The sequence below is a fragment of the Anastrepha obliqua genome, chromosome 1 (assembly GCF_027943255.1).
Source record: "Anastrepha obliqua isolate idAnaObli1 chromosome 1, idAnaObli1_1.0, whole genome shotgun sequence".
Lineage (NCBI taxonomy): Eukaryota > Metazoa > Arthropoda > Insecta > Diptera > Tephritidae > Anastrepha > Anastrepha obliqua.
Genome location: NC_072892.1, coordinates 85,719,251 through 85,746,064, shown reverse-complemented (window position 1 = coordinate 85,746,064; position 26,814 = coordinate 85,719,251).

The window sequence follows — 26,814 nt, the reverse complement described above, 5'->3', positions numbered from 1 at the left end:
CATGGAAAAGCTCCTCATAAAAAAACTATATGCCGTTCGGCGTCGGCTTGAACTGTCCCTCCATTTGCGGAACAACATCAAGACGCACACCTAAAATAGGGGGAGTAGCTCGGCCAAACACCCAAAAACAATGTACGCGCCAATTATACATACACAAAGTTGAATTAATTTTGCGCCACCTTCTATGTATGAATGTGGCCGGTTTAAGTGAAGTTTCCCACTTATTTTGTAACTGTACAAAAACTACGGATAATTACGCCAATTATTTAGTCTGACTGTTATGATATTCAACTCAATCAACAACTTTTTATTAACTACAAAATTACATTCTGTGTGTCTGATGCTGTGGAATAGAAATACCTGCCCATCAACAATTCATTTAATTCCTGGCATACAAGTTCCGTAAAAGAATTATTCAACATTAGATTAAATATAATACCAAAATTATGATGATTGTTCTTTTTACGCCAAATCTTGAAAATTATATGTGAGACTGCTCAATTCGGCAATACAGCACTCAAACTAGTATTTAAAATTAGCTCAACTGCCGCATATGTAGGTGTGACTAATGGCTTAGCAATGATTAATTGTGAATAAATATATAAATATGTAAGAATAATAAAGTGTCAAATGTTTTTTTTTTATTTCCTTTTTTTCTTTTTTTTTTTTTTTGTTGTGTGTGTGTACAATACTTGTTGAGGTTGGCGGACTGACAAAACTTATTCTATGCAATTAGTTGAAAAGTAATGAAAATGATAATTATGTATTAACCAGTAGAATAGAATATTTATACATCGTTTCGAAATTTTGTCTTTTATTTGATCGATTGATTCTTTATTTACAAGCCACTTCAAGTTGACAAGTGTATTTCTGACAAACCAGCCGAAATTCATATTCATATTTTTGAACATCCAGGTTTCACTAAGTGTGAAATTTCTTGTAACACAGGTAGCTCTGACGATTGAGTATTCTACATTATATATTACAACAAGAAGTACTTATGGAAAAGCTATTATTTCCGTCTTACTTTTCAACTAACCTGTGGGGCTACAGAATAAAAAAAAATTATTCTAACGATTTTCACTGAAATTTTAGTTAGTTTATTTTTTTAATTTTAGTATATATATTTATTGAGGTATATTTTATACATACAAACACACGAGATATGTTCAAAAAGCAAGTTAATTTTTCAAATTTAACGAGACACGTACATTCGATTTTTATTTTTTCCCCTCATTTTCTGCAATTGAAAGCTTTAAAGGTGTTTCTCCCAACATTTTGTTTTTGGGATTATGATAATATTGCAAACTAGCGATATGTTCTGAAGTATATGGCAGTTAGTTATTTTTTGTATCCTGGCCGATTTATTGCTATCTAAAAATATGCATAAAAAATCTGAAAGGTTTAGCCAAAAATAGCACCGTAATATTGCCTGAACTACCGTTCTCACCGAACTTGGCCCCCTGTGACTTTTTTTATTTGTTTGAAAAGTTTGAGATATCCCACAAATGTGAAGATAAAGTTCACTTCCTTAGAAGAGCACAGGCCATACCATGACGCTTTTTCGTCAGAGATGTTTGAAACAGCGTTGGTGCAGGTGTAGATATTGGTGAAGAAATAAAAAAATTAAAAGAAAAACAAAAAGGGATCTCACTTTTTGAACACACCTCGTATATAATAATTAAAAAATACAGTAAACATCCGCTGCCATCTAACGAGAAGTGGCCGTGAGAAGAGGAAGTTTTCATTTCAAATCAATAAAGTTCTCATTTTATTATTTAATTTTATTTAAGGCATGTTTTTAAGCTACATATATAAATTGAACTTCAAAATAATCAAATTTTCTTTTTCATTTAAATACTCTTTTTTTGGTGATTTTAAAAAGTGGCATAATTTTTCCATAGCTGTTTTTGCAGCAAAGAATGCTTTATGTACACAAATTCAAATTTAAAATCTATCTAAAAAATACAAATTCAGAAGAAATTGACAAATTATGGAATACTTGTAAAATTGCGTTTTCTCCTCTTGAAATTGTAGTGTATAGTCGCGGAATTAGGGTTTACGGCCAACTGCTGTATGAATTAACGCAAGTAGTAACAATTTCCAAACTAAGTACTTACGCAAACTATATTATGTTTATTGGAAGGTTAAGAAAAATCGTAAATCAAATATGTAAATTGATTCCACTAAACACATAAAAGCCTTTTTCGTATCTGTATTGAAATCTAAGTCGACGTAGAGCCGAAAATGTATATCCCACGTGCTTTTTCTACTACGAACTTGAAAAAAATTACAAACATAATATCTCAAAATACATTATCAATGCAGTATCTGGCTTGTGAATGTACTTCTATCGCGAAGAAACTTCCCGGCAAACAACTTTAGTGCCCGTATCTCTTTACTTCAATAATACATAATTAACCATTAAAAATTTCGAAGGTGATCCAATTGACTTTAATTCAGATATTTGCTTCTAGCACAAAACCTTGCACCAAAGTTATTATATGGTTATCCTCTTTGGGTCAACCACCTTATTCGGAAGTTTTGCCGTGCAGCTATTAAATAAACTCGCATGCAAAAAATAAGTTTATACTAATTGTAAATAAATAACGTTTTAAGTATTTTCCAATAAGCTACGCATTTCCTCATATGCATATATTTATATGTAGAACATGTTCTGTATTCTAACCAAAACTGACCCACTGATTTTGTTTATGTTTCACTAAAAAATCTACCGCTCTAAATGACCTCTTCCTTGATTATGCCATTTCGCTTTGCATACGCTTATGGAGAAACGTGAACTGTTAAGTGCAACTTATAGTTTTTCAATTTTATTGTTACTTTAGTCGAATATGTTAGTATGTGGCTTGTCTATAAAACCGGCTCAAAACGTGAACACGTCACTTTGCCATTTAAATATAAACATATTAACATATGCACAAAAAAATCCATGCTTTATGCATATCAAACGAATAAATTTTGAGCATTAAACGGTCAAAGTGCTGATCACCTGTCATATACGAGTACATACATATGGTATATGAAAAAGGAACGAAACATTTTAGTATGAATAAACAGTTGCCTTTAGCGGTTAGCTTTTGGTAGAACAGCGGTAAAGTTGGCATATTCACACATATACACATACTTGTGTTCGCAAATAAGAGAAAGAATTTAGAGACCTTAGATGGAAAAGAGTTTTTAGCAGTGAGACAAAAGTGTGCGATGGACAGTTTTTGTGATTACTTCATACGCTGAGTAAAATTATACCTGAGTGACGCATTCAAAAACTCAACAGAAAAATTATGCGTTTCAATAATCCTATGTAGCGTGTGTGGCCATTGTTCGAGTATATGGAGGGTATAAAACCCGAAAATCTATATTACATGTATTTTAGCATTTGTCATTTCAAATAAAATTTACGAGATTTCGAGCGCTTTTCGAATTATTGATAGTTACACTATTTTAGTATTTGACAGGAAATGTTTGTATCAACGTTCCCTTAAATTCTGTTGGTTATGTGAAAGCCTACTGAATTGTTTGGTATTCACAATTTCGGATTTTTGAAATCATCACCAATCAATCATTGAATAAATTGCACACTTCTTTGTTTCTCTTAAAATGGAATGACCCTAAGAAACTGTATGACTTTTTATAAAGAAGTTAACTTAAATCTATCTTATCTTATCTATGTTTTACACAAAAATACTAATCGGCCAAATCAAATTCTTGCCGAAAATATCTGGTTTTTCTTTAGTGATATTTCGGATAAATTTTGAAACTTAATTTTCTTTAAATTTCATTTGCTACCCTTAACTCGTAAAGCTTAAACCATATTTTCGTTCTTTTGATGAAAACAAGTTAGGAATGCTATAAAAAAATTACGTGAAACAAACCAGAGCTCTCGACAACAAAGAACAATACGTAATCACTCATTGTTCGGTGCTTAGTACTCGAAAATTTTCATGCATGAGCTCGAGTATATGGAGCTGTTTCGGGGAATTTGAGCAAGTTTTTTGTCAGCATATTTTTTTAAGTATTAGAGATTGTTTATACACAATGTTAACGTCATTGCAAAACAGTAAAATTCCTGATAAATAAAATATTAAAATCAAATCATTCAAATGTTCGCACATTTCGGACAAACATTTGACTAGTTGAGCAATGGACAGTTTCGAGAGAGTATCGAGCTGCTAGATACTGAGTATTTGAAGCTCTTATACAGACCGATGATGGATACTGATCAATTCAGTTGTCACGTCACGAGCGTTACTCTGCACGATCATTTCATATGTATTCACACACTCGTCCAATCAGTCGTTGTTCAACCGGTCATAGACTAACACATTTTTAGTTTTTGCGTGAACAAACCAATTCATTACCCCTGTTGTGTCAGCCCATAAGCTGACTCTGTCAAGTTCACTGAGAGCCGGCTAACGATCTGATATTGATCACACCATTAAAAATCTTTTCACCATGAGTATTGAAAATAAGGAACATAGAATCGCAGCTAGCTTCAGCTGAAAGTCTTCTCTAAGCTTCTATACTTTTGAGTACATAGCGGAACCGTTATCAAACACTTGAAAGCGAAACCGCTTGATCATTTGAAGCACTGAAACTTCATTAGTGGAGCACAATAATAATATCGAGCAAGAAAGTGTCAGTGCTGCTTGCGGTGCCTATATGAGCGATATACCAAACATAAACTTGTCATCTGTAATAAATTTCAGCCAGGTATCGGAATTATTCTGCGTTTTCGGTCAAATAAAACCTTATATGATCAGAGGTTCCGTTATGCGGCGGTGTTTTTGACCTCTACTCAAAACTTGTTTCTCCTCAGAAAACATTTATGTTAGCAGTTTTTAATTTATGTTATGTTTGTTTAGCTACAAGGTAACAAACTCACCGTTATAATTTCCCACTACCAACTATTGTATTTTAATTGTTTAAAAGTATTATTTTTCAGTGTGATTCCCACATTTGTTATATCCCAAAATATTAAAGTTGTTATCAATCAAATCATGTTCAAGTTCAAAGTAAATTTTTGCTAGGTCAACTCTGTCAGAGCACTGAAATTAACTTGTAAAATAAATTTTTATTTTGAGCACAGTAAAAATTGTGGATTAGGGTGAGACCATATCGAAATGATTGATATAAATAATTGATAAATAATTACTGATATGGATGCTTACATAAATAACAAAGCCGTCTAAAATTACTTTGCTATCTTAAAATTTGTTAAATATATTTCGAGCACAATCAAAAATCAAGGTTATTTCAATACAAATACATATACCTATTTGGATTTCGTAAATTCCCATGCAATTAAAAAAATAAACGATAATTGTAAACCAGTGTGAAATTATTGTTAAAAACGTACTCGCATAAATATTATTACTTTATATTAAGATAGCCATCGCCACGCTCCTTTCGTTCGAGTCAAGAGGGAATGAGTGGCATTCAAATATAATAGCTCGGTCACAAACTATTTATCAAATCGTAATCTGTTCCAGATATTAGCTCCATGATGATTAAACATTGAGTGATGCTCAAAAGGTATGTATTATAGAAGGGGCTTCGTTAGAGCGTCAAAAGAAGGCACCACGGAAATGTATGACAAAATTGAACGAAGCCTTATTAAAGAGCCCGGGCAAATGATTACTTGCTAATTAAATGATTATAAAAGCGGAGTTCAACCATTTCCTTCCAACATTTAAACATTTGTATAGATGTAAATATGTACATTCACATGAATTCACAGAATTGCACAACCAGCTGAAACAAGTAGAGTAATGCAATTATTTCTTATAAGAATATCTATAATATAAGTAATATCACAATTTGCGTAAATATATTGCACATATAGATATATATATATATATTTAATTATATTATATTATATTATTTTGCACCTACTGCTTTGCGCTTCCATATATTCCATATGAGAATTTATTGATACATACATATTTTCAAATCACGATCCTTCTCCCCAAGAGCCTATTGTAAAAGTTTATCTTGCCTCTTTCTCGTTAAAATTTTATCTGTTCGAAGGTTAAATGAAAACTTCATAATCAAAAATGAAAACTTTGAGCCTTTGCGCACATAATTTTATAATTACATCGATGTAATAATAAAAAACATTTACCACCCTTGTAATACTACTGATAGGCGAATGTAATAAATTCTTGTTATCAATAATAATTCCTATTTCTGGTGGTCCCCCTTTCAAATGGCATACGCCGGACTAATTTTGTCTTGCATTGCGGGATTTTCACAAACAATTTTAATATTATAAGGTTTTAATGTATTCTTGGAATTTGTTTTTGTATTTTGTTTCTTGTTTCATAATTTCAATTATTCAAGGAGACAGCTGATTCACAACGGCAACCTCACAAATATTAAAGAAAACAATATCTGAATTGAAAAAAAAACAGAACATGTAGATTTGGCTTGGCAAAAAAATTTAAGCGCGATCAGCAGAGATGACAACTTTGATTGATTAAAAAGTCATAGTTGTAGATGGTAGGTAATTTTTATTTTCGTAATTTATTATGGCAATTTACTCCTTTTATTTTTTATTAATTTATTTTATTCTATTTCACTTTACTTTATTTTATTTTATTTATTCATTTCATTTTGCTGTATTTTATTTTACTGAACTTCATTCTACTTTATGTATTTATTCTTTTTACTTTATTTTATTTCATTTTGTTTTATTTTTTTATACTTTTACTTAATAATATTTTATTTTTTTACTACTTTTTTTTCTATTTCATTTTATTTTGCTATATTGTATTTAAGTTAATTTTATTTTAATTTATTTTTTTTTATTTTGTATTACATTTTTTTGTGTTGCTTTATTTCATTTCATTTTATTTTATTACAATATATTTTTATAATTTATTTGTATATAAAATTTTAATTTTTTTAATATTAATTACAATAATACTAATTTTAGCTTATTTTATTTTATTTTAATTTATTTAGTTTACGTAATTTAATTTATTTCATGTCATTTTAGTTTATTTTATTAAAATAATTTTCTTTTATGTTAATCTTATGCTATTTTATTATATTTGAAATAATTATTTTTTATATTAATTATAATCTATAATATAAAAATGAATCGTAAAATGTGTTGGTAAGCGCATAAGTCAACAACGCATGGACCAATCTTAACAATTATTTTTTTGAAATGTTACTTGAAGTCCAAGGATGGTTTGTACCGCGAGAAAAATTCAAATAATTTCCGGGAAACCCCTAAAACCGCTCTTTTCTTTTTCCCCATGCAAATATTGCGCGTTCGTGTGTTTGTGTGCGTTCGTGTTTGTGCGTGTTCGCGTTGGAGGATCTAATGCGTTCACACAAAAGTGATAATATCGTGTCGGGTTCAATCATTGAAAGTCAAAAAATGTAAGTGCTATAGATTTGATTGGCCTCGCATTATTCTGTCTTTTGTTTTAGTTGCAGAACTTTAACTCGTTCATTCACAAATAATAAATAAAAATAGGTAAGTAAATTCTAAGAATAGTCATGCAGGGCTGAAATAATACAAACATATTTTAAGAATACCAAAAGATAAACATATTTTAAGGAGAGCAAAAGGCAACCATATGTTAAGAATAAAAAAGACAAATATTATTAATTAATCTAGAAAACCCGTGTTCCGTGTTAGAAAACCATCAGATTTGTTTGTATATTCACCAGGTAATTAAACAAAAAACATTGTATATCATAAAGCACTACAATAAAAATAAAACAGATTTTTTTTAATAATTATGATTCACTTGATTCACAATAAAGCGATTACTTAAAATACTTATGTACGTTTTATTTCATCATTCTTTATTATATCGGTTATTAACCCTATTTAATAATAATAATAATAAATAATTAATTATCTCTATGTTTTGTTATTGAAGCACCCACTTTATAAATATTTGTCACCTTTAGGTTCCCCTTTAGTACACCCCTTTAGATTATTTTTCAATCAGGTTTGAACCTTAAGAGGGAGGCCAAAGTTCGTGGAAGCGAAGATACTTAGGTCACCCGAGCTGACCCTTTTCTTTAATTCTCCTGAACAGAACCATCACCAAGATGATAGGGCGGTGTGTGAGGGTCAGCAGAGTAAAAACGCCTCAAGGCCGAAATATAAACTGCCACATTCAAAATCTATTTGACAGAACGAAGTCTGTCGGGTCCGCTAGTAATATATAATAATTGCAGCCACCCTTTTTGGACGTTTGGCCCAGGTCCTCCTCCTATTTGTGGCGTGTGTCTTGATGTTGTTCCACAAATGGAGGGACCGACAGTCTTTCACCGATATTCGAACCTACGTTCTCTGTGAATGGTGGCCGCCGTATTTTGCTATATTTTATTTTATTTCGTTTTTTTTTTAATTTTAATTTATTCGGTCTTTATTTATTTAATTTAATTTTTTTATTTTTGTTTATTTTATTCTATTTGATTAGATTGTTATTATTTGAACTAATATTATTAGTGAAAATACGGAACGTCACTTTGAACGTCACGAAGGCTTTGATGATGCGTAATGCATTTTAAGCCCCGTCATAAGCGAAAAAATTAATTTTTTTTAATTTTACTTCGCTTTATTTTGTTTTATTTAATTTTTATATATCATTTTTTATTATTTATTTTTTATATAATTTTATATTATTTATCTTAATTTTATTTTATTTCATCTTTTTTTTGTTTTGTGTTAACTTATTTTATGTTTTACTTTATTTCATTTAACTTTATATTATTTTATTTTAATTGATTTTATATTTTATTTAACTTTTTTATATTTGGTTTGATTTTATTTTATTTCATTTTTTGTTTTTAATTCATTTTATTTCAATTTTTTATATTTTATTTCAGGGTTTTGTATAAAGTTTAATTTAATTTCGTCCAATTTTATTTTACTTAATTAATTTATTTTATATATAATCTAATTTCAATTCATTTTATTATATTCCATATTTTATTATATTTCAATTCACTTATTTTATTATTTTTTTCAATAGTTTTTAATTTCTTCAACAACCACACTTTTGCCATTCATTGCACCACTTTTAATACTTTCAGCAATATTCTGCAAATGTTTTTTCCTTTGCTCAAATCAAAACGTGTACAGCTATAAATGATGAAAACTTTCTTAACCGTTAATACTCGTAGCAAGTAGAACCTGCCTTTGCAGTTGCAAGCATTCACACATATTGCACATATAAATTATAAACATACTTACGAACGTGTGTGTGAATATGCGATTATGCTGCGCACTGTCAGCAGTGAAAAGTAGAAAAGTGAAAATTGTTAAGATACTCATGTGCATATGTATAAGTGTATTTATGTGATTATGTATGTGCATATAACATACACGTATTCAGTGAAATTGCCGAAAGCGGAAATCTTCTGCACTCCAGTTTCTACTGTCTTATATCAGGTAGCTATGTTCACATATCCATACTCGCGTACATATGTATGTCCATGCAACCGTTTATGTACATATTCATATTTATGTATGTGAGGAATAAAAACTTGCATGCACACACAATATGCTAGCACATACGTATATAGAGGTACGTATGTATGATGGCTCGAAAATCTCTTTTGCGACCAACTACCGCTGCTTTACTTTTTCCACTACTAAATTTTCGTACTGCTCTTCTTATTTTTATGTTACTGTCACTGTTAAGCGGTTTTATTTATTCCTCCTATAAATGTGCAGTCAAACCCATGCCACTGTCTCCGTTGCCTTTTGTAAGTTCTTAACTGTCTGCATATGTATGGATGTGTGCGCGTACATTCACTTATAACCTGATTTTTTTTCGAAATACTGCTTATACAGATACCTTTTGATATTTTTGAGTTGGCTGGCGAAATGTTGTTTTCTTTTAGTTTCCATTATTTTTCATTATTTTCGTTCCTTCGCCATTACTAAAGCCACTAATGGCTGAGAGGCAACTGCAACCTTAAATCAACCGCTGCACCTTTACCTTTTCATACGAAAGAGCAAACCTTGCATTTCGTAAGCTCATTTCAGGTGCTTTTTAAGTTTAATTTCAACTTAATAACGATTATTTAGTTTTCTTTTTTCCCGGTTTAAATTCATTTACCCCGCAAATAGTTGGCTGTTTGAACTTTTTTGTTAATGTTTTAGTTCAATGAACTCTTTCGTCGTAGCTTAAATACACTTTTGTGCAGATATAAAAGTTTTTTGTACTTTTCCATCTTCTAATTTGTTTTACTTTTATATCATTGCCACCGTTGCTTTCTTTTGTTTCACCTTACGCCTGTCAGCTATTGTCACACTCCGTCGTAGCCGCTCTTAACCTTTCTCACTTTTATCTCCCGTCGTAAATTGACATTATAAATACACACAAACATACAGTGCTGATGAAAAGTTTGCAACTTAAAAAAGTTTGCCCTCGGTGGCACAAATAAATGAAAATGCAAAATGTTGCTAATTTTATGTAAATACATTTGCATCTGAAACTGTTTTGCTTAATTCAAAAGCGAATGGAAATAAGCTGGGATTAATGGATATCAGTTGTTAGCCAATTTAAAAGGTAAACCCTTGCATATTTTGTGAACTTTCGTGACATTTAGACGCAACCTTTATTGCCCAACTATTACGATAATTATTATTATTATTGAGCCATAATGCACTGCGGCCACTGATTTGATCTTTTGTACTTGACGTCGGGCCCAATCGCTGATGGATTTAAAGTCGCGATACTTAGGTGTACGAGCCTTTGTCTTGCGAGCGCCGCATATTTACAAAAAATGTGCTGTGGATTTTCATGACTCTCCAACCAGTGTCAAGTGATAAATTTCTTTATATGCGCAGCCCACAAAATAGTTCTGGTCCATGGAGAACACTAAATAATTAATGCAATAAGCAGATAATTAAAACACGGAAAAACTGAAGAGTTAGTGATAAAGAAACCCTTACTTTAACTACTACTCAAAGTAGTAGTAAAATTAATAGTAGTGCAAAATACCCCACACTGCTTCCAAGACGTTGTCATCCACAAATTGATATGCCGTCGGTTTCCGCTTAAAATACTGAGAGAATACCATGAGTATCGATACTCCAATATTCGGCCTAAGAACACTCACACCAGGCCCACCATCACCAAGTTTCGACCCATCTGTGTCCCAGGTTTCCCAGTCAGGTTTACTGCAAGGGCGACTGATCTGGTTTATGAGTAGATAAGTACGGAAAACAGTAGTAAATCTGGTGGTAAAGATTAGAAGATAGTAAATCTGGTGGTGGAAAGAAACTCTGAGACATATCAATACACTTAGCGAGAAATTGAATTTTGCGATGAATTATGCAAAATCAAGCCCCATGTATAAAAAATAAGGCCAACTTTTTCTAAATAAACATTCATTCTCTCGAAACTCAATTGTTACCGAAAATTTTTACCACTCACTGTTCATGCTACTTGCAAATTTTCGCAAATCAGACTTGCACCCCGTCTATTTAAAGTTTGAGCTGTAAAACAACACATTTGATTGGAAAATAAATTTAATTTTAAATTGGGTTATATTTCAATTGCACGCGTTTTACATAAACATTTCAGGCATGGTGTGGTCCTTGGCTGCTTCAACAAAATTTAGTGCTTATTTAATTGGCTTCATTTTAAATTTTTTGTTGTTGTTGTTATATGAAACATTTTTTATGCGACTTCAATTTTATTCCGTATAATTATAAATTATATAATTTGTTTTCGTATGAAATTTAACCCCGTAAGGCACGGTTTTATTTCTTCCTGTTCAGCCTGGCTTTCGTGCTTACTCACTCAGCAAATTTAAATATGACGCTGCATATTTAGATTTAAAATAATCTGTTTTATTTTTTTGTTTGTCTTTGCTTAAAATTATTGATTGTTTTTTTTTCATTAATTTTTTTTCATAACTTCTTGCTTTTTTCGTGTTAGTGAGTTCTCACTTTTGTCGGTTAATGTATTCTAAATTGGTTTAACAACAATAAATATTGCGACAAAATGCAAATTCCACAAGTGATTGGTTCTGCATTTACATGGATATGTAGATATACGAGTATGTATGAGTATAAATCTATGCAAACAAAAGGCTACATATGAAGTTAGATGCATCCATATATTCTCATAAGTTTATACTATATTTAAATATACATACGTACATACATATACATGTCAGCACAACATTTAGATAGTGCAGCAAACTTTTCAATATGTTTATGTTGTTGTTACTCACACTTTTTTAATGTTGAACTGCGAAAAAGCCAAATTCCGACTTTTTATATCTTTTGCGGATTTGACTACTCGTGGCTATAAAAACAATCATTTTTTAATACCGAGTGCGACGTAAGAAAGTAAAATAAAAAATTAGGTGGAAGTGCCGTTTGAATTTAAATTCTTTTCTGTTGCCAGTTTATCATTCAGTCATTTTTGCAATGGTTCAACCAAACGTGTATATTTCATTTTCAAATCAATACTTGTGGAGCATAAGGAAGTAAATATTATTGTTTGTACATACATTTGTACATATGTATATTATATATTCCTGCATCAGCAAGTGATCTTAATCTAAAAATCAAACACATTTAACTCAATGAATAAATTATTAAAATCACGGCATAAACTGAATGTTGATTTAGAACCGGGTGTACGACAGTGCCTGCTGCAGTTTACTAACACAATTTTTGTTGTGTGGTAGATTTGCGGAAGGTTATGCGCAATATTTATATTTACTAGAAAAAAATAGACTTCCTTTACTCTTCATTTTCTTTAAAGTTGTTCCTTTGTCAATATACGTTATTAAATCGGAATCCAAACTTCAAAAATATAGTTTGTGATTTTACATAAAAATTCTAAATTCAATGCCAGAAGAGATTCAGTTTTCGAGTTAACGGTACTTAAAAGTTTGTTTAAGTTATACCTTTTTTGAAAATAACTCTCTCAGTTTTCAAGTTATTTTACTAAAATACATACACCTGGTTCTTCCAAAAGTGGTTTTGCGTTATAACTCATGCAATTAACAGAAAAATGTTTATAAGTGGTACAAAGACTTCAAAGAGGGTCGAGAACGTTTTGATGACTTGGAGCGCTCCGGACGACCATCGACGTCAATAGATGACCAACACGTCAATAAAGTGAAGGAGTTAGTGCTCAAAAATCGTCGGTTGACTGTTAAAGACCTTACTGATATGATCGGAATATCAGAAGGATCTGTGAAAACAATTTTGAAAGACCATTTGGGCCTACGAAAAATCAAATCTCGTTTGGTACCGAAAACTCTCAATTTCTTGGAAAAAAGTCGTCGCGTTGATGTGTGTGAAACAATGCTTTCAGACTATCAGGACAAGCTCAAATGCATCATTACGGGAGATGAGACTTGGATTTATGCTTACGACCCTGAAACAACCGACCAATCAAGCGAATATCGTGCTAAAGGCGAGGCCAGACCGAAAAGAGCACGTCAAAGTCGTTCAAAAATAAAGGTCATGATGACAGTTTTTTTCGATTTTCGTGGTGTGGTGCACTATGAATTCCTTCCACCTGGCCAAACTGTTAATAAGGAATATTATTTGAGCGTTATGCGTTTACGTGAAGCAATTCTTCTAAAAAGACCAGAATTATGGGCCATCATCACGATAATGCACCGTCTCACACTGCACTCGTTCTTCGTGACCATTTCGCCAAAAATTCCACGCATATCGTTCCGCAACCACCGTATTCGCCTGATTTGGCTCCGTGTGACTTCTGGCTATTCCCAAAACTCAAGAGACCACTACAGGGAGCGCGTTTCGAGTCGATTGAGGAGATAAAAGCTGAATCGAAGAAGTTGCTGATGACTATACCTTAAATGGACTATTTGGCATGTTTCGGGGACTGGAAAAATCGTTGGCATAAGTGTATTTTATCGAGAGGGGATTATTTTGAAGCGGATGAAATTGATTTACAAGAATAAATAAAGATTTTTCATTTTACAACCAAATTCATCTTACTTTTTGCCCACATTAGTATAGCTCCCAAACAACTGATTATTTAGATATGAAGTGGCCATCCGATAATATATTTTACAGGGACCGGCTCTCCAAGTGTAACCAATTAAAAAGGCCATAAATTTAGGTTGGAAAATTACTTTTATTCAATTCAATGCAAAAAATGTGTGAAAATAATACAAAGTTAAAGAAGAATCAATTTACGATCCAGAAGCAAATCGCAAGCTGCCCGAATGGGACTTGCAGGTATTTTGGCCTACTCGTGGGCAATGGCTTTTTTCGGCATCTCGAGTCTGGTTAATCGTTTAGTTCGTACCTTGCTCTCCAAAATGGCCCAAAGAGAATAATCCATCAGAATCGCGTCTGGTGAATTTAAGAGCCATTATGTGGACGTTATGAAGTTCGAAACGTTGTTTTTTAGCCACTCTTGGTTCACTTGAGCTTTGTGAGACGGTGCCACGGTGCCGAGTCCTGTTGAAAGGTCCATGGTCTGCCACGGAAAAGTTTGGCTGCCCATGGCTTCAAAGCAATCTTCAGAATACTTTTACGATAGTACTTCGTATTTACCTTGACGCCAGGCTCGATGCAATCGATTGGAGAGCGCCCATCTACGATTACAGTGGCCCAAACTATAACCTGTGGCCGGTGCTGCCTCCTGGTGGCCAATCAATGACTCAAATTCTCGATTGAACGGCCGGTCAAATAAACCCTATCGTTTTGAGAGTTTATGAATTGCTCAATTTAAAAAAATGTCTCGTCAGAAAACACAATGTTCGGAAATTTACCGCTTTCGGCCAAGCGAAGCAACTTCTTCGCACTCTAAAGTCTGACTTGTTGCTGCTTTGCTGTGACATCATGCGCCTTTTGGATCTTGTAAGGTTTGACTTATATTTCAGTATGCGGCGGATGTAATGATCAGATATTTTCAATTTGGCACTATTTTTGATTGGCACTTCGTCGGGGATTTCGCTCAATTCACTTCTTTACTTTTTGAACCATTTCACGTGACGTTACAGTCTTTGATGACTATCTCTATGACGTTTCGCGATGCTACCAGTATCATTGTAACGAGTAATGGTGCGATAAACAAAAACTTTACTTACTTTAAGGTGCTCGAGCTCACGAACAATCGCTAGTTGTAATTTTCCAGCCAAATATAATGCAATCACACTATTACATTTGAATTCCAATACTGATTTTCTTTTTTCGCGTTTATTTTTGGCAAAATGCTGCCGCGCGCTTATAAACAATACTCCGGACTGTCATCTAACCAATTAACGGACAGCTGAATTTTTTTGTTCAAATTTCCATCAAGAGCACTGCAATCGTTCCAGCTCCGCTTTAACATTTCAATACCACTTTTGTAGAACGATTTGTCTGTTGAAGTTAGCGGAACATCGTTTTATTGTTGTTTCTGATGCAGCGAAGTCCCCATAACACTTTTTAAGCCATTGCTTCGTTTGAACGTTATTTTTCCCCATCAAGAAGTAGTATAAAATTAAAACACGAAGTTCTAGTTGATCCAATAATAAAAGTAGCACAATAACTCACGAACTAATAAATAGAATATCGTAAAATTTTAACAGCTGTCTTTTAAGGGTTAGTACTAACTGAAAAAAGGTGAGTGTTAGGCACGGGACTTCTCAGCCGATGTGTTATATCGGAGATATTTAGAGCATATATGCTGCTTTAGTTATTTATAATTCATAATTCCCATATACATATATTACATACATGCATATGTATATGTATCCATTTAGTTTTCAGTGAAATATGTTAACTAACATTTCTTGCTGTTAATAAATTCCTTTTACTCAAGCCAAGTAGAAAATAAACTTACATACTTCTGTAAAAAATATTAGCATTTCGTGTTGTTTGAGCTTTTTGGGTTGTGCTTTATCTCCCTCTCTTTATAACCCTTTTTGTAATACATTTACGCATACACTTACATAAATTTAGAGCATAGCTTTGTAACCCTTATATTACAAGGACATGTTATGGTGAAGGAGAAGCCTCAAAAGGCGGTTATGCAAGAGCGGCATCTGTTGTAAAGCTTTGGAAATCGCTAATGTAAAGCCTTTAAAAGTTAACGCGCGAAACGGTTATATATCAAAATTTCAAATTAAAAAAAAAAAAATGAAAATTTTGTTTAAAATTTAAAATCTGGCATAATTTGAATTGTGAATTGCTCTAGCTAAAATTTGTATGCATTATTTAATGTTCTAAATTGCTATTATCAGTTTTGTGACAATCGAAATAAAATCATCAAGTTGCGGGTAATATTATATATAATTATATACAGTATAGAAAATTACTGGTGCTCGTTTTTTTTCAATGGGAAGGTTAAATTTCTTCATATAATTTGTTTTTAATGTTTAAGCATTAATCCGATCATAATGAGCATTAAGGCGGTATTGAATTGTGCAAGTACATGACATTTTCAATATTTCTTTTATGAAAACAATAAAAATATTAAATTATTTTAAATATGAAAAGCACATGTTTTTTTAGTTTATAACTGCTCATACACACAGTTGCATACAGTTGCATTGAAATCCAGATATTAAATCATTTTCTGCCGAGATTTTGAGATTTGCTTTATTTGTTATTTAATTTACATTTATTTATTTTATTTAATAAGAGGACGACGCATTATCAAGTTGCAATAATTATAATTTTTTTTATATTATTTTTTCGGTATATAACTATTTTTTGGATTGAATTAATTTTTTCCATGTTTTTACAAAAGAATGCACTACTACAACAAAAACCATGTAACTCAAAGCTGCAGATTTTGTACAAAATTAAAAAAAATTTAATAAATTTAAATAAATTGCCAATAAATTGCCAATATATTTCCTATTTCTTACTTACAATCTTTAGAAAACTTTAAGGTATGCAGCACCAAAATTCAATTCCAACTTCACACTGCTTGTATCTGTAAAACAGCTCTTGACATCAACGTCAAAATTGTTCTAATGACAGTTCAATATATTGTTTATACTCGTAAGCCATCAAAAGCATTTGCGTCTCAGTTTTGTTGATTTTTTTCTCTGTGATGGAATTCAAATGCAATAGTGTAATTGCGTTATATTTGGTTGGAAAATCACAACCAGCCATTGTTCGTGAGCTCAGTCACCTCAAAGTGAATAAAATTTTGGTGCATTGCACTATAAAACGTTACAATGATACTGGTAACATTGCAAAACGCTATGGAGGTGGACCAAACAAACCGCAACAGCGCCAGAAATGGTTCAGAAAGTGAAGACTCGACTTGAACGAAATCCACGTCGAAGTGGAAGAAAAATGGCCAAAGAACTGAAAATATCGCAGGACAGCATTCGACGCATTTTGAAAAATGAGCTTAAGGTCAAGGCTTACAAGTTCTAAAAAGCACACGATTGACCGAACGCTCATACGAGAATTTAAACCTACGTATGGCCACTCGAAGCAATTTCCCATCGCAAGTAATGGTTTAGGCCGCAGTGACCGCTGATGGACGCTCTCCAATCGTTTTTATCGAGCCTGGTGTCAAAGTGAATGCGACTTATTATCGGGAAAATGTTTTAGAATCTGCTTTAGAGCCGTGGACACCCAAACATTTTGGTCGTAGACAATGGACGTTCCAACAGGACTCGGCACCGTCTCATACTCGTAAAGCTCGTGTGAACCAAGAATGGTTAAAAAATCATGTTCCACACTTCATTTCATCCACACAATGGCTTTCGAATTCGCCAGACGCATCTGGTCCATTTCGGAGAGCAAGCTGAGGACTAAAAAATATGCCAGTATGGATGCGTTGAAAAAAGCGATTATACAAGAATGGGCGAAAATACCTCAAGATCACATTCGTGCAGCATGCAACTCATTTTATGAACGCTTGAAGGCTATAGTCAACGCAAAAGGGGCTCATATCGAGCTAAAGTGAATATATGTTAAAATTGTAATGATTTTTGAACAATTTTGTCTTTGAAATCAATAAAAACTAATTTCACACAAAAAAGTTATGGTGTTTTGAATAGGTAACACTTCATATCGTTCACCCTGTACATACTAGATTCACAGATTCTTGTTAGAAAATTTAATATTATGATGAAAATTTGTTTCTTTTTTTTTAAGTTTCGATAAAGTTTGAAACTTAGATATTTAATGTTTTTGTAGGAGAATGAACTATTTCGCTGTACCTTTGACTAGAAAAATCTGCAATATACAAGTACAAGGTGCAAAATTAATCACTCTATAAGAAGATTTATAATATTTGTAAATGACATCGCGCGTCAATTATAATTTTGGCTTGTAAACGAGACAGCTGCAGTACATAAGTACAAGCAGTGGAGTGGCTAAAGGTCGGAATAGAGATGTTCATCACTTAAAATCGATTTTTTATTTCATAAAAAGTTATTCAAAACAAAATTGGATGATTAATTTTGTACATTTAGTATTTATATAGAGAGACTGGTCTAACTCAGTTAGAGATTGTGTCCACTTTCTTTCTACGGAGGTCTTAATGTTGTGCCGCAAGCTTTCCATCCGACTTAGATTAGAAGTATTAGGTAGTCACCCGAATGTCGTAGTTTGTGGATAACAAATAAGAATTTCTAAAGTCGTGAAAAATTTGCTTTAATTGAAAGAAATTAAATGTGGAAAGTAACTTGTGATGCCTTACTACGTTTATTGTCGCATTCCTTAGAACCAGCTGCCCAAAGTCATGCTGAGAGAAACATCCTGAACAATTCTGCTAGAAAACAATCAATAAATAAGTATGTAAGAGTATATGTGAAATGAGCCACAGCCAGGATCTTTTGAAAAAGTAAAACTACGAAAATCACCAAATCAACAATTCGTAAATTATGCTTTCCGGGCCACCACAAAAAATGCGAAAGTGTTGTAGATAAAATTTTTAACTACACAAAAAAAATCTTAATAAATTTTCATCTTCCTCACAGTCCATGAGATAAGTCCAAAGAAAGCTAATCCCAATTTACGGTAAACATGACTTACTGTTAAAAGTACACCACTTCTCACCCCGAAAACTAAATTTTACGTTCACGCTGGTTTGATATAATAAAAACAATAATAAACTTACGCTCGACATTAAATTCACGATTGGCTTTTTTTGGGCTAGATTTACTGCACTAGCTGTTGATTAAATGCCAATTTTAGGTATTGCGCTCCATTGGCTGATCTTTCCTTGAACTGGTTCATTTAACAGTTCCTAAGCCCATTTTCATTTTAAGAAATTTTAATAAATAGTTTTCAATAAAAAAAAAACACGCCTTTCAAAGTTGGAACGGGTTTCAAGTGAGTTCATCTTTATACCATTTATATTTGGCGTATACTATTTATATTAGGCCGGGTCGATTTGTGGGGAGGCGAAAAAATATTCTAGGGATCAAAATAAGAAACTTTGCCGAAGGAACCATACCTCTAAAATGAATTCTGATGTCCCCCAATTTGAGTCGAACTTTTAGTGTATTTTGTGGGGAGGCAAAAAAATCGCCCATTGCTCTGTGAAAATCATATTCTAGGGATCAAAATAAGAAACTTTGCCGAAGGAACCATACCTCTAAAACGAGTTCTGATGTCCCCCAATTTGGGTCGAACTTTTTAGTTTCTTTTCTCATGTAAAGGCCAAAAATGGTGATATTTTGAAATTATTGTATGGGGAACCCCCCAGAGGAGTTCCAGGGGGTATGCCACTGGTATGGGTGGATCGGCCGTCCAAAGTTAGTGGGGGTCGGTCATACATTTGGACTCGATTGGAGCACTCTAAATGGGTCAAAGTGGGATTTTTCGTTCGACCCAAATTGGGGGACATCAGAATTCGTTTTAGAGGTATGGTTCCTTCGGCAAAGTTTCTTATTTTGATCCCTAGAATACGATTTTCACAGAGCAATGAGCGATTTTTAAATCGACCCGCCCTAATGTATATGTATGTACAATAGTATGATGCGTTTGCCCAGGCCCATAACTAACCAAATAATTGTCACGCAAAATATTAAAAAATATTTGCATAAAAATACTTTTGTTATGTAAGTATGTACATACAGTTTGTCTTATATATTTTTTTTCTCTATGTAATATATGTATAGCATTATTATTTTCTTAGTAAACTCGATTATGGCATATTACTTTGAATTTCATTTTTTTTACCAAAACACTTTGCTAACTCCTTCTGTGTAAACAAAAATAGGTATTTGAATGCGCAATATGCAAGAACGCCAACGAAAATCGAAATGCGTCGTATTTTGCGTTGTCTCAAGATTGTTTTCACAGCTCGAAAAAACATAAACCAACACCAGAACTTAACTATGATTTTTTATTGTATATTTTTGCCTTCTGCTGTACTTAGAGTTGATGGGTCAGGTGGTTACAAGTGATTCATATTAGGCGTCTTCCTTTCGTCAAGCATTAGCGAGTACCAGATGAAGCAACTGGTATAAACCAAAATATCTTGGCAGCGCTGGAATAGCGGGGCCTAAAATTACCCCTGTTTGTAAAATAGAAAGTTATGCCAGTTTTATGAGACATAACCGCACTCGCTAGCGGAGAATCTTGCTCAATCATTTAGTTGTTACTTTCACATGCAAATTTTTCGTCAAGTGAGCAGAGCCCAGAGATAGCGAGCAGAGAAGTGGCGAATCGAAAGCCAAAAAAGCTCACACCAAGGGTAAAAAGTTCAATGGTGAAACAAATTGACAAAAAAATGCAGTGCAACCTGTTAATCGCTGATTCGGAAGACTGCCAAGGTGTAGAAGTAGGTCACGAAACAGTCCGAAGAGTTCTCTTAAAAAGCAAATTTTCATCAAGAAATGCAAGAAAAAAGTCATTACTATCTATCGCATGCTAACGTTCATAAACTACTTTCTTTTGGTCTAACTCACTTTTCGCACTTAGTGGAATATTAGGATAATATTTCTTTTTTTATGATGAGACAAAAATAATGCCATATAACCTCGATGAACCCAAAAGCGTTTAGAGAAACCGCTAATAGCACAAAAAGAAAACAGGAACACTATTCCCACAGTGAAATTTCGGAAGCTAAGTGTAATGATGTGCTGTTATATTTGTATCAGGGGTGTTGATGAAATTAATATTATTCAAGACAGCATGAAAAAAAAATCTATTTAGACATTTTACGTAACATTTTTGAAATGATGTGTGCAAAAATTTGGACTCACTGATCCATAAAATCCAAATAAATTTATTCAACTTAAGCCAAGATAATGATCCCGAGCACGAGTATTACATATGTATGTACGAGGTGTGTTCAAAAAGTATCGCGAATTTTGAGTTTTTTCAAAAATTATTCATTTATTCATTAATATCTATTTCGTCCCCTTCAAAGTAATCCTCATGAGATATTATGCACTTGTGCCAACGTGTTTTCCAATCTTCAAAGTACTACAAAAATCATTCCTTTTTATCTTCTTGCCATCTTTATCTCGTCAATCGTAGCGTAGCGTCGTCCTTTCATGGGCCTCTTCAGTTTTGGGAACAAGAAAAGTCATAGGGGCCAGATCTGGGGAATACGGTGGCTGTGGCATCATTAGTGTGTTACTTTTGGCCAAAAAGTCGCGCACAAGCAACGATGTGTGAGCAGGGGCGTTATCGTGATGCAAGAGCAAATTTTTGTTCTTCCACAAATCCGGGCGTTTCTGGCGGATTGATTCACGCAAATTGCACATAACTTGCAGGTAATATTCCTTATTAACCGTTTTACCCTGTGGCAAAGGCCTCGTGATGCACAACACCTCTGTAATCGAAGAAGCGATAAGCAAAACTTTTAAATCCGACCGAACTTGGCGCGTTTTTTCGGTCTTGGTTCGTGCGGCAGCTTCCATTGAGATGATGGAACTTTTGTTTCCACGTGCTGCTTTTGGTCGAAAATGAGCAGTTTTGGTACGGACTTTGCATTGAAAATATCGAATCGCACGAGCCAATCGATATGTCTAGGTCCTCAGCAACTTCTCTAACGGTGATTCGCGATTGGCCAATACCACTTTCTTCACTTCATCAATGTTTTCGTCTGTTGTTGAAGTGCTCGGGCGTCCGACACTCTTTTCGTCGTTCACATCTTCTCGGCCTTCTGGGAACATTTTGCACCACCGATAAATGTTGCTTTGGTCCAAAGTAGCTTCTCCGTATGAAACAGTCAACATGCAGAATGCATCCGCGCACTTAATTTCGTTTTTCACACAAAATTTGATACAGGTTCTTTGATCCATATTTTTGAATAGGTAAAAATCGAAGACGAGCCGAAACACGTGCAAGCAAAGCAGTTGTCAACAATTAGCTGAACATTCAAAATAGCCGAACACGTCGGTATGAGTCAGAGATATGAGTACCAACATATCGCCACAAAAAAATCGAAATTCGAATATACGTAACCTGCGAAAATTCAAAATTCGCGTGTGTTCACCTCGTATATAGTAATTGCTCAAAAGTCCTAGATAGGCCTGTCAAAAGCCCAAATATGACCGAATTGAAAATTTATGGTCGCATTTGATAAAGAAAGTGACAAAAAGCTGTCCACAAACAAAAACAACTTGTTACAGCGGATCAAAGAGGAATGGAAAAATTCCAAAATGTGCTGAAAGCGTCATTAGTTTCAAGTTGCTCTTACTTACGGAGATATGTCAATTTAACTGAAAGAATTTAGTAAGGGCAACTTAAACTAGTGAGGCTTTCAGCATTTTTTACTGCTTGTTCGGTAAATAAGTTTAACGGAATTTAAATTCTCCAGGAGTATGACCTAAAACTCTAATTTCACCAATGCCCAGGAGGTTACGATAAAAATATATTTATTTGAAAATTCATTTTGTTGATATGTAAAAAGAGTTTTTAGACAGGGTCGAATATAACAACTTTTATTTAATGTTTTTTTTCTAAATCACTTTAATTAAATAATTGAATTTTTTTTATAAATGTCGAAAAATAGAATAAGTTTGTTTTGTTATAAAAATAAATAAATAAATACGTGAATTACTTTCGAACACTTCAAACATTTTCAAATATTCTCATATGAAAAGATTTATGAGACAAATTGTGTGTGCATAAATATTAACGATAAAGTGGTAAGCATTTAGTTGAATATCTTCTGAGATGAACAAATTTATCAAATACACACACAATAAATTAAGCGCCTCAATACCCATTCATTGGAAGATCGTCGCGTCGAAAAAGACGTGTTTGTGCTACGAATTGTGGCATACTCATAGTGTGAATTGGTGAATAATTAAAAGTTTGGCGGCAGACAGTCAGTCTGACGGCATAACTTATGTCCATATATGTATGTGCATAGGCTTACGAACTAGAAACTTTGCTCATACATACATATAATACATTAGTTTGCATGTATGGTATACTTAGCATAGAGGGCCAAGGCAGCACAACGAGATCTGCATAATTTACAGAACAACAAGCGGCTCAAATAACAGAATTCCAACGTGCCTCACAAAATAAATGCAAACGAAACAAAAAGTGCTTATTTTGATGTGTATGTGAGAATGTACCAAATAAAAAACACATGCGCACTTTTCCTTTCTTGATACCCAACATTTTACATTACTATGCATTTATAGTTTCGCTTTTTGTTTAGCTGACTTTGTAATATTGAATTTAATTTATTTCCAGTTTTTTTCAGACTTTCGTTTTGTTTTGCTATTTACAGCTTATTTGATATTTTTTGCACCATGCATACACTCGCATTTATGTAGAATACGTATTGAAAGCTCGGACATAATAAATGCAAACGTTAACAATTTTCAACCCGCAACCGCCTAATTAGTGTAAGGTTAATACTTTTAACGACATGTCAGCATAATATTAAATATATTCAAGACATTTTAAAGACACATACACTGCTGGCAATGCCACCCGACAGTAAAAAATACGGGAAGCCCTATTTAGAGCTTACTCTGTACTGTGAGGTTCAACACTACCGCCTAACTAGTGCAAAAGAGTTGCAAAGACGGAGTGGTCTGTTTGGCGCTCGCACGACGGCCATACATTATTTTATAGGTGGAAAAGTAAAGCCGCGAAATTACCATAGCTTCTCATCTCTCTAGTCAAAACTCGATGGAGTATCATTTGGTATTTCGAATCCAATATATTTTATACAACGCTCATTCATTGCAACGCTCGATTTAAGCAACATCTCAAATAAGAAACTGGGTCTGGAAAGCGGCGGTTGTATGTCTGGTTGTATAAGCATCTCTATATAGGGATTCCTATTAAAGAAAAAATATACTCTTTATATAAGGCGCCTTATAGTCTAAGCAGACGGTGGTGTTAATCGGGATTACCGGCGCAGTTAATGCTGATTACAATTGTAGGGTAGTTTTTTGTTAGCTACTAAAAACTAATTAATTCTCATAATTTAAGCGGATATGTTTACAGCACTTTAAAGGAGCTGTCAAAAATTACATTTGTTTGTAAACACTCAATGTGTGCGTATTAGTAGGACCGCATTTATGTAGGACAACTTTTATTGCTTCAACTCGTTACTTGTGGTATTCGTGCTCTGTCAACACCCTCTTTGTTCTCATTCTATTCAATGTTGTCTTTGACCTTAGACTAAAAACTAACAATTGTAAGATAAATAAACATGTCGAGCAACACCAAAGGAGAATTCGCACAGTTGAAGCAACAAAATTTGCTCTGTATGAACGCGGTCTAATGAACTTTTCTAAATATCAAAAACGAGAGTTGGCAGCATTAAAAATAGTTTTATGAGATATAACCACACTCACTAGCGGCAAATCTTGTTCGCTAACTTTGTTGTCGCTTTGGCAAACACATTTTTCGTCAAATGTACGATCCCAAACGTAGCGAGCAGAGATGTGGCGAATCGAGCTACCAAAACGATAGGGTTTATTTGAACGGCCGTTCAGTCGAGAATTTGAGTCATCGATTGGCCACCAGGAGGCAACACCCGCCACAGGTAATGGTTTGAGCCGCTGTAACCGCAGATGGGCGCTCTCCAATCTTATCGGAAAACAACTCCGAAGATTGCTTTGAAACCATGGACAGATAAGCATTTCGGTGGCAGACCATGGACCTTTCAACAGGACTCGGCACCGTCTCACAAAGCTCGAGTGAACCAAGAATGGCAAAAAAGCAACGTTCCAAACTTCATGACGTCCACACAATAGTTCTGAAATTCACTTGACGCGAATCCGATGGATTATATTCTTTGAACCATTTTGGAGAGCAAGGTCTGAAATAAAATATTCACCAAATCCATTGTCCGCGAGGGGGCCAAAATACCTGCAAGTCAGATTCGGGCCGCTTGCGATTCGTTTCTGGACCGCCTCAAGTCCATAGTCAAGGCAAGAGGTGGTCATATCGAGCAAAAGTAAATTGATTCTTAATTTTGTATTATTTTCACACATTTTTTACATTGAATTGAATAAAAGTAATTTTCCAAACTAAATTGATGGCCTTTTTAATTGATTACACTTCGAGTGCCGAACCCTGTAATGGCGACAGAGTTCCCATCACTTTACAATCCTAGCATATAGATTTATTTATGTTTTTTTATTTTTTGTTTTTTAACAAAAAGATATTCTAAAATACAAGTATGTATAAATAACTAAATTTTCAGGTGCATTTTTTGTCCAAACATTAATAAATGTAAAATAAATATCGAACGTGAGCTAAGTCAGAATCTGCTTTTCCTTAGGAAATTCTATGTATGCACTCAAAGTTGTGGAGAGAGTGACGACGTAGTAGTAGTCAGTAGTCAGTGAAAAGCATCGCATCAGGACCAGTACTGTCCTTGTGTAACTAGATTTATGCCGGCGAGCACTACTCCAAATTACTGTCTGGTTCACTATTATATGTGAGTAGCATTATATTATTTCACCAAATACGAACTAGGGAGCGAGTGATTAATTGATAACCCAAAACTATTAACAAAACTGTCAAATATAAGCTTTATTTAGAAATATCTTCACGTAAAGGCATTTATGTTTCATGAATTTGGTACGTATACCAAACGAAATACTAGCAGTTTGCAGCACATTTGGCACTTCTTTCTAGACATGAGAGATTCAGAAGGAGACGCAGCTATACGTAATCTTTGCAAGAAAAGTAGGGAGGTACACAAACACTTACTTGGTAAAAATAATAATAGAAAATTGGTATTTTCGTTCGAGACGTTGATGGTTTTGAGAGTAAACTGTGATATTTCTTCTTATAGTAGAAAATTATTGATTCAAACAGTTTAGGTCGAATGTGCCAAAAGTAAATGATTCTGAGCAGGTTTAGTACATAGAATCTACAAATACCTCGACGTATATGAAAAAATGTATGTGTGCATTCATTTACAAGTACATATTTGAGTTGACCTTAGTGTGAAAGAGCCTTCATGACTAGGAAGTGGCTTACAATTTTTGACACATTGGCTTTTAGACTTCAACAACAATTTACTTGATCAGAAATAGTTTCAAGCGTCCCAGACGTTTTTTGAATACTACACTTGTATATAATATATATGGCATAATAAAATACAGATAAATGTACTCATCTCCTTATGTTCGTTTATTATGTTGACAGCGTACTCTACTATAAATTGCCACTCAGTATTTTATATAAAAAAAACTATTTATGTATATACGCCAATCAAACACTCTGCCTGCATACGCAAGTCGCATCACATATACATTTACATATATATTTATATAAATATATGTATGTGTATAGCCTTATAAGCTATAGGGTTATTCATGATCTGGTTAATTTGCGTATGTTAAGAATTTGGCGAACAATCAAAACCATTTGGTGTGTACGAGCGTATTAGAATCGAAAGCTACGTA